The 10,116-nt window shown below is 36.6% G+C and overlaps 1 long non-coding RNA gene across 1 annotated transcript; it reads left to right on the top strand.

Moving 5' to 3' along the window:
- Nucleotides 1-3,774: 3,774 nt before the first annotated feature.
- Nucleotides 3,775-9,901, top strand: LOC142164656 (uncharacterized). Its single transcript, XR_012695513.1, has 2 exons — nt 3,775-4,115; nt 9,727-9,901. It is a non-coding gene; the product is annotated as an uncharacterized LOC142164656 (long non-coding RNA).
- Nucleotides 9,902-10,116: the final 215 nt, after the last annotated feature.

Here is a 10,116-nt window from a genome sequence, read left to right on the forward strand (position 1 = left end):
TCGGTGAAAACCTTTCGGGGCACTGCAAGTCAAATGAGGCTCGTGACATTATAGGGGAATTGGATCAGTGAAAGCCTGATTTTTTTGAAGTATGAAGATATGACATAAATTGAAAATATGATTGGTTGGGCGGATTAGGCTGATCAGTCCGAAATGCATGTCATGATCTTTGGAGCTGGTTGCTGCCCTCATATAAGTCTTCTTTTTCTCATTCTTCTTCACATAGTCATCTGTGTTCAAAATTTTCATTTGTTCCTTTTGTCAAAAATCATTTCACTTTGCTCCTTGAGTCTATCTTTATGAGTCTCTTTCGAATTAGCCCTTGTCGAACAAGCAGGAAAGGATTTCATAGCCTACTACTAGCTTCTAAATTGCACAAAGCGGAGTTTGGCCTGGCACATCACAATTGACTTGATTTAGAATAAGCAGTATGGTGATAACTGAGGTTCAAGCAATCAAGTGAATCTTGAATTTTGAGAAAATACAAGGATTCGGCAACTTTCAAAATGAAAACACAATGCAACAAGTGAGTGTGAGAGATTCAGGTCATGCAGAGGTTTTGTGGTCCAATTCCAATCAAAAGGTCAAACAACTCCTTGTTAGCCCGAAGCAGCTAATCAGAATGAAGCATGGCAGTGGCGGAAGCAGACACTCAGCAATGATGCCACAAGCTAACCACCACATTTTCAAACTAACAAATTTTATTTGTCTGAAACAGGGGCAAGAAAATTTGTTAATCCACAGGGACCCTCCCACAAAGAAGGCATGGTTTAGGGGCAAGAAATTATGTTCAAAATCCTCCAAGAAGAGAGCATGGCTTTGGTAAGTTCATTCTCAAGTTCTCATGACTCTCCTGGATAATGGGATTTAATTTAAAGTTCTCAGAACCCTCATGGATAATGAGATTTAATTTAAAAGTTTTCAGGACCCTCCTGGATAATGAGATTTAATTTAAAAGTTCTCAGGAACCCTCCTGGATAATGGGATTTAGTTTTTAATTTTCAGGACTCACTTAGATAATGAGATTTAATTTTAATTTTTTAGGACCCTCCTGGATAATGGAATTTTGTTTTAAAGGTTTTCAGGTCTCTCATGGATAATGAGATTTAATTTTAAAAAGTTCTCAGGACCCTCCTGGATAATGGGATTTAATTTTAGAAAAGTTCTCAGGACCCTTCTGGATAATGGGATTTAATTTTAAAAGTTTTCAGGATTTTTCTGGATAATGGGATTTAATTTAAAAGTTCTCAGGACCCTCCTGGATAATGGATTTAATTTTAAATTTTCAGGACCCTCCTGGATAATGGGATTTAATTTTAAATTTTTAGGACCCTCTTGGATAATGAGATTTAATTTTAAAAGTTCTCGGGACCCTCCTGTATAATGGGATTTAGTTTTAAGTTTCCAGGACCCTCCTGGATAATGGGATTTAGTTTTAAGTTTTAGCGTAAATTCTCCCTTTAGAAAATATAATTTAGCTTTAATATCACTCTTAAGATGAGATTTAATTTGAAGTTTTCAGGGCCCTCCTGGATAATGGGATTTAGCTTTTAAATTCTTAAGAGCTCTATAGGTAACATGATCCGATTAACACTCACAAATATGCCCAGATCCCAAATTTTTGTTTTGTCTGTTTTGTTGAAATGTCAGGCGTCCACCTGGATAACAAGGGAATACATTTCAAGTTCTGGAGATCAGGCGCCCACCTGGATAACGAGGGAATACAAATCAAGTTTTAGCAATCAGGCGCCAACCTGGATAAAGAGGGAATACAATTCAAGTTTTAGCAATCAGGCGCCCACCTGGATAACGAGGGAATACAGTTCAAGTTTTAGCAATCAGGCGCCCACCTGGATAACGAGGGAATACAGATCAAGTTTTGGCAATTAGGCGCCCAGCTAGATAACGAGAGAATACAGTTCAAGTTTTGGCAATCAGGCGCCCACCTGGATAACGAGGGAATACAGTTCAAGTTTTGGCAATCAGGCGCCCACCTGGATAACGAGGGAATACAGTTCAAGTTTTTGGCAATCAGGCACCCACCTGGATAACGAGGGAATACAGTTCAAGTTTTTGGCAATCAGGCGCCCACTTGGATAACGAGGGAATACAGTTCAAGTTGTTGGCGATTAGGCGCCCACCTGGATAACGAGGGAATACAATTCAAGTTTTGGAAGTCAGGCACCCACCTGTAGAACGAGGGAACTCATTTTATACCAAAGTCAAGCTATTGGCAGGCACCCACCTGGAGAACAAGGGAATTCATTTCAGAGTTACTTCAATTCGCAAATTTAAGAAGCATCAGGAGCCCGCCTGAAGAACAGGGTCCATTTTTTTCAGTTTCATATTGAAGGTCAAATAGAGATTCAAGGAAGATTCAAGACAAGAAGTAGATAGGATCTTGTATTTTCTTTTACTTTTGCTGTAATTTTTTCTTTTATTGTTGATGTAATGGCAGGAACCGCGGACCGGAACCTCGACGGCACTTCACTCGACTCTCCACCTCGGTATACTCCATCATCTTTCTCACTCCGAACTATATGTGGCCTGATTCCTTTATAGCCAAGGATATGTAGGCAACTCAGATACCAGGGCTCGGTCACATTCTTTTTTTCTGTAGTTTTTGGTCTCTCTAAATAAGGGTCGGGTCAAAAAACATATCTTGTTGTTCTTTGTCTAAAAACACTTCGTGTTTTCCATCAAAGAGGGGCAGCTGTAGACATGTAATTTTTGACCCGCGCATTAGAATTACTTTTAATAGTCCTAGTATTTTTAGGATATTTATTTGGGTTTATTTCTATAGGATTTCATTTTTTTTATTAATTTTAATTCTATTTTTAAAGGCACAAAAATTGAAAAAATACAAAGAAATAGTTTCATTATATATTTTGTTATTTTTAACTTAAGGCCATTAGTATTTTATAGCAATATATTTTTATTTTTATTTTTACTACGATTTTTATGTATTTTTCTCTACTTTTATTTTTAATGTATTAATTTATATAAAAACTATATATAAAGTATATAGTTTTATATTGTGATATAATTTACCCTAGTTAATTAGAATTGAATTATTTTTAAGAAGAAAAGGTTTAATTCTTTCTTAATGGATGGATTTAAAGGATTATAGTCCAAATTTGAGGCCCAATCTCGGCCAAGACATGGCCCAAATTCGCCCAGCCCACTCCCTTACCTAGCTGACCCGTCTGTTTTCAACCCTTGACCCGCGCTACTTTACATTAAATCCCAACCATCCATCCACTTGTATCCAATGGCCCATACCTTTTTCCCTAACCAAATATAAACCATCTTATAACATCTAACCCTAAACCTAAAAATACAAACTTCAGCCGCACCCCAACCCCCATCTACGCCTCTGCCGCGTCCCTCACTCCAAACTCGCCGGAAAAAAACTCGCCAACCCGGCGAGTTAACTCACATGGTCCCCTCATGGTCCCCCTTTCCCTTCTCTCTTTCTTCCACGTGGCCTGACAAATAACCGATTTTGGTTCGAATCCGCGTTTTGTTTTGCTCTCTCACACGTGAATCTCTTTCAACGGTAGATGATGGACGAAGGGTAGGATATGATTAATGAAAATTAATCATACCCCTCCATTTGCCCAGATTTTTACCAAAAAGAAGGAGATTTTCGGAATTTTGGTGGGATTTTCGGATTTTTGAAGGGTTTTTGCGATTTCTTGCAAAGGAAGGAGAGAAGCTTTGAGAGAGGGCTATATATTTGGGTCTGGATAGAGATTGAAAGGGGAGGGGAGAAAAAAAGCGATGGTTTCAAAAGAGTTCTGTTCTTCATCTTTTGGTAGTCATAGATAAAAAAAACAAAACATTTTTTGCTTGTGTTAGTTAGTCTTTAAAATTTCAGAAAAATACTTCGTCTCCTTCAGTTTTAGATTTCAATTGTTCATTTCTGTAAATGAAGTTGGATTGAATCTTGAATTTCGGTTCGAAGATTGGAGTCACATGGACTCGTATCCGATCGAGGTGTTCGCGTTCGTGTTTCTTGATCCGGTTTTCTGCCTTGTTGCTTTTCGTTGGAGCATTTGAATCATTTGTGGTCATATTCGTCAACAAATTTAATCGAAAGGCTACATTCTCAGGTTCATTTCCTTCCACATTCTGTTTGCTTATTGTTTTTGTGATGAATTAAGCATGACGGGAGCCTAGGATAAGCCATTAGAATTGGTTTGAATCTTAAAAATTAGTTAAGTTCAAGTGTTAATAGAAATAAATTGATGTGTTCCGATTGATGGCGTGTTTGGATGATTTCTCTTAGCGTGCGATTCTATTCTGCTCGTACTGCTCGTGTGCTGCTCATACTGTTCTGCTCTGTTTAGTCAATTGTTGTGTTCCGTTGTACTGCTCGTATTTTGGTTTGGCTGCTAGAAATAGGAATATAATTCGTTCTTCGCTGTTTCAACGGAATTCTTTGTTCTCACTATTGATTTTGGTTCTGAAAACTGTTGATTTCTTCATGATCTGATCATGCATTTTTTTAGTGTTTTAACATCACTCACTGCTCATGAGTTCTTGTAGTGTCGCCTTGCTTATATATATGTTGTTGTCTGTGTCTTTATTCGAACAAGAATGTGAAATCGATGCATACTTCGTCATTGAGTGTGTTAATCTGCAATAGTTAACTTCTTTTGTCGGTTTGATTATGTCGTAGCAGATTTGAATTCGTTCCCTTGCATGATTTAACTCGTCAGCTACTCTGTTTGGATGATTTCAATTGGTAATTGGTCAGCCACGTCCACTTTGAATGCAACTTCCCCTGCATATGCTAAAACAATGGCTATGATTGAGTAACATAAACAAAATAGTCATTTTCTGTTATTAATTAACGAGAAAAGTGTATGAGATGCTAAGGAGGCAACTAAAGAGTAGCATATTTCTAATTACTTTAACTTTATAACATTTTCTTTATTCTGATAGAGGATGCTGCTCGCTCCAAATTATTCAAATGAATTGATTTGTTTCACTTTTGGAAAACCATATTCAATCATACCTTTGACATAAACCTTTAGTTGTGCCCTTAATATTTTTATGCTTGAAAACTTGGATCTAGTAGTATCTTCCAGTCTAATTTCTATCATCGTTAATGGACTTTTGCACTAATTTTTCCTTGCATATGCTTCCTTTGTCTTGCTCTTCCGTGCTAGTAGTATGAGTTTGGAATTAGAAGTATGCACGAGGGAATCAATCTAATATGATAAGTTGATATGGTCGAGTACAGTAGTAAAAAGTGACTCCTCTTCTAAGCCTTTCTTGAAGCATCTTTATTGAAATAGTTTGGGGTTAGTTTCAGTTGGTTAACTTTCTGTTGCCTTAGAATTTCATTTTGGGCTCTTCTCGCCGCAAGTTTTTGGTTAGAGGGACATGTGCTCTTATCATACTTCAATTAACTGTTTTGTGGATTCGCTTTACTTCCTCTTCTTACGTTTCTTACGTGTTCTGGATGTTTTGTCTGAATAATATATGTTTGAATGATTTAGGATGTGGGAGTTGGGAAAAGACTTGGCCCATTAGTGTTATTTTGCTTACATGGGAATTAGGCTTGGTCAAATACATGAGATAAGAAGTTAAAAGAAAAGTGAGCATGAAATGAGTTTTATTTAATTTCATTTCTACCTTTTAATCGCTAGGAGCATGCTTAGGCCGACCACATTTGGGTAGGCAAGCTTTAGGACTTCTGTTAATTGTGAGGCGAGAGGTCGTTCCCTTAGTTAAATTTACCCGGAGAATGCCCCGAAGGACTTGTATATATTTTATTCCGGGGAATGCCCCATAGTACTTGTATTTGGAGGCCAAAAGTAAAGCTTGCAGTATATTATTTTTATTTGTATTTTTTTCTTTATTAGGTAGGGACGACCTCGAGCCTTTTATGTGTTTATTTTATTTCTATGTGTTTTACCTCAATTTGAATGTTCTGAAAGCCAACTAGATCGAGTACGCAACTGTGACCTTCACGGGGCTTGGGGAGTGCCTAACACCTTCTCCCCGAGTCAAATGAACCCCCTTACCCAAATCTCTAGTGTAGACTTAGTTTTAGAGTTCAAAGTGTTTTGAAAGGAAAATTATTATTTTTAGAAAAAACGGTGACCTGACACACCGAAATCAAATGTCAGGTGGCGACTCTGAGTTAATCCTTTTGAACACACAATTTTTTCACTTTTCAAAAATTGAAAAACCTTTTTGAGCTTTACAAAAGCCTTTTTATTTATTTAAGAGGGTTAAGTGAGGTTAGTTTTAAAAAGGGGTGTGGCATTTCCAATTTTCTCAAATAAGGTCTGACTCACGTCATTTCAAGTCTGTCTCTTACCAAACTTCACAGACTCAACTTAAATCACATATAAGACCTGTACCGAGCTCCGGAACCAGAATACGGACCCGATACCATCAAATTTCAAACACATTTCATTTCCAAAAACTCATAAATATTCTAGAAAATAATATTTTTCAAAAATTCATTTCTCGGGCTTGAGACCTCGGAATTCGATTCCGGGCATACGCCCAAGTCCCATATTTTCAAATCATGGGTCCGGGTCTGTTTACCCAAAATGTTGACCGAAGTCAACTTAAATTCATTTTAAAGGCAAAATTCATCATTTTTCATAGATTTTCACATAATGGCTTTCCGGCTACGCGCCCGTATTGTGCATGCAAATCGAGGTGAGACCGAAAGAGGTTTTTAAGGCCTCGGAATGCATAATTCATTTTTAAAACAAGTGATGACCTTTTGGGTCATCTCAACTCTCTACTAATGTTCAAAAATTTCTTATCTTTTTATTATCTTTGAATTAAAAAAAGTAAAGAGATTTTTCAAAATAATTTGTTTACATTTTAAAAAAAATATTTCACGTCATACCAATTTTTTCTTTATATATACTCTTTGTTACACTTAAAAGTCGCTATAAAAATTGTAAGCACGTGATTTTTGTCCTATATGAGAAATACTCCGAGAAAATGCAAAATAAAATAATTTTCCTTGGTGTGCAATTTTGAGTATTTTTGTGATATTTTTGGATAATTATTGGTATTTGTCTGTGTTTGCTTATTTGTTAAATTAATAAAAAATATAAAAATATGTCGCATTTTGCATGTAGGATTTCATTCTACAATTGTTAGTAATTAAATTAGTTTTACAAAAATTAAAAATTACAAAAATAGGCATCTTTTGCATTTTTAGCATTTAATGTCCAAATGAACAATTTTATGCTTAATTATTACTTAATTGTGCGTTAATTGTTATTGGGAGTTAATTTGCACTTTTATAACTTAATTTAGTTCTTAATAATAATTTAAGTATTATTATAATTTAGTTTTAGAAAATAAAAGAAGAAAAGAGAACAAAAATACAAAGAAAAATCGGATTGGGCCACTTCTTCAAAATTCAACCCCAGGCCCAAACATTTGTCCAACCTTCTCCATGACCCAGTCCATCTCCACATGGGTCGACCCGGTCCGCCCCATTAACCCAATCCATAACCCAATACCCCTATCTTGCATTTCAAAGACACAAAACAAAAGAAAAAAAAAAGAAAAAAAGAACAAAAAACCCTAAAAAAGAGACCTAAACCATCCGCCCCCATTTTTGGGTTTCTTCTTCTCCAAAACACCAAACACCCCAAGCCATCCATGGATACCTCCCCTTCCGCAGGAGCAGCTCCCATGGCTGCCTCCCTATCAACAACACACGCACACACACAAGCTCCACCTCCCTCGCATACAAGTAAACCCCGCGACTGCTGCGTCGACGTCAAGCTTGGGCTTGAAGCTCGACGTCCATGGCAGTCTTTGCCCCCGGCCTCGTTCCAGCTTCATCGTTCATGGCTGAGTTGCATGTGTTTACTTGGACGCGAGCTGCATCTGTTCCAGCTCGTCGTCCATGGTTTCTTCACGAGCGAACGCACCCAGCTGCTCCTGTTTCGCGTCATCCATGGCTGTCGTAGCTGCTCCTTCTGCTTTTAGCTTTCGTCGTCCAGTCCCCCCAGCTGCTGTTTCTTCACGTTCCAAGCTCGAGCCAGTCGTCCAAACTCAGTCACGTAACCAAACGGAACCCCAGCTGCCTCGTTCCTCCACTTCTGCCGCGACAGCTGCTACTGCTGCTCCGGCGCGGCTTCAGTCGACTTCTTAGATTTGTTCGTCGTCGTTTGGTTGAGCTTTGGTCGAGGGTCGCCGAAACAGTCCGTATGTATGATTGTTCGATTCGGTTAGTAGATTTTTGAGTTTTATTTTGTCCGTACTGTGTTTTGATATTTTCGAATCTAAAATCGGCAAATGTTTGTTTTGTTTATCGTTTGAATTAATTTTTAGTTCATGTTCATGTGTTGTTTGTTAAATTAATTTTTCAGATTCCAAATGAAAGATTAATTAATTATTTTTCATGTTTATTTCATGTTCGTACTGTTGTTCAAGTGAATATTTGTTGTTGTTTAAGTGAATATTTGTTAGTTTAATGTTTGTTAGATTCAAATTGAAATTTAATTAATTATTTCTTCAATTTGTTTCATGTTGTTATGAATTTTCCAGAGAATGTTAATGTTGTTTGAATCGTTAGAATCCGTCATGTTTGTTGCTTAAAAAACAGATTTAATTCATGTTCATCTTTGTTTGAAGTTCATGTTTAAATCCAGTGATTTAATGTGAGTTTATGTTTGTTTGTGATTTGTTGATTTAATTTGAATCATTTTTGTTGGTATTGTTGTATCTTTGTTCATCCATTGATGATCTAAATTAACCAGGATTGGTTCCCGATATGGTTGATTTATTTCCATTAATTTGGAGTTTGTGTTGTTCATCATATTCATATGATTTGTTGTTGAAGATTGTTGAGAAATTGGTCATCATGACTATATTTTGGTCAAATTATGATTTAATTGATTGTTTAGAGCAGAGGGGTAATTTGGTAAATTGCAGTGCATTCGGGGGTAGATTTGTAATTGCAATAAGGTCGGAGGGGTAGTTTGGTAATTGAACATTATTTTGATTCTTTATGTTAAGCATGAGGGACAAATATAATGGGGTGGGGTTTTTGATGTACTTGTTCAATATAATGGGGGACAAGACAAAACATAATGGGGAGGAATCTTGCACTTGTTTAATGCAGGCATGGGGGACATATTGTAATGGGTTGGTAATGTGGCATTTATTTAATGTAGGCATGGGGGACAAAGTTTTAAAATAAAGAAGACATTTGATAGTGGGACAAAGCATGCCATTGAGGGAATAATTTGGGTTTAGGAATTCAAGGCAAAGTCTTGTTATAAATATAGAGTCATTTCTTGACATTGGGAGGGAGACTTGAGAGTTTTAAGAGAGATTTTTTTGGGGGGAGAGAAAAAGAGTTGAATATTATTGAGAGGATTTTTAGAGAGAGTTGACAGATTCTTTTTACACTTGAGAGTTGACATACTTTTATACTGGAAGAGAGTTTGTGATAGTAAAAGAGAAAGACAATTTGAACTTTCACTCGAACAATTCTGTTTGCTTTTCTTCGAGTGTTATTCAAAAGTCAGAAACTACTGCATCTCGTATCTTTTCTCTCTTCTGCTTTGACTGCGATTGTACTTTTGCACTGCTGAATTTTCAATCTGTTACTGGGTTATTCTACTGGTTGTTACTGGTTTTGCGGTGTTGCTGAACCTGTTGTTACCGCGTTATTACTGTCGCTGACTCCTACTTCTTTTGTTCTTGTACTGCTGTTTCCAGGTACACATTTGTACACTCTTGGCTTGAAGCGAAAAAATGAAATATTAATCAGGCTCCCGTTCCTGTTGAATTCTTTTGTTTGGATTTGTGTTTGAATATTAATTTTCCTCTCTTTGTATAAAAATGTAGTCGATTAATTAATGAGTAATGAGGCTGCATATGTATGATTTCTTCATCTAATAATGCTAGTTTAAATTACTTGAAGAATAGTTAATCGGCTTTGATATTATTGTGTATCCCTCTCATGTTCCAACATTAGTAAATAATAGAATATAAAAATGAAAGCAGTTTTTCTTTGTACAAACTCGATCGCAATTTTCCAATCGCATTAGCCGTAAACTAATAACTAATAAGTTACGTTTTCAGCATGTAAATAATTAAGAGATTTTC

Source organism: Nicotiana tabacum, chromosome 10 (genome assembly GCF_000715075.1).
Source record: "Nicotiana tabacum cultivar K326 chromosome 10, ASM71507v2, whole genome shotgun sequence".
Classification (NCBI taxonomy): Eukaryota; Viridiplantae; Streptophyta; class Magnoliopsida; order Solanales; family Solanaceae; genus Nicotiana; species Nicotiana tabacum.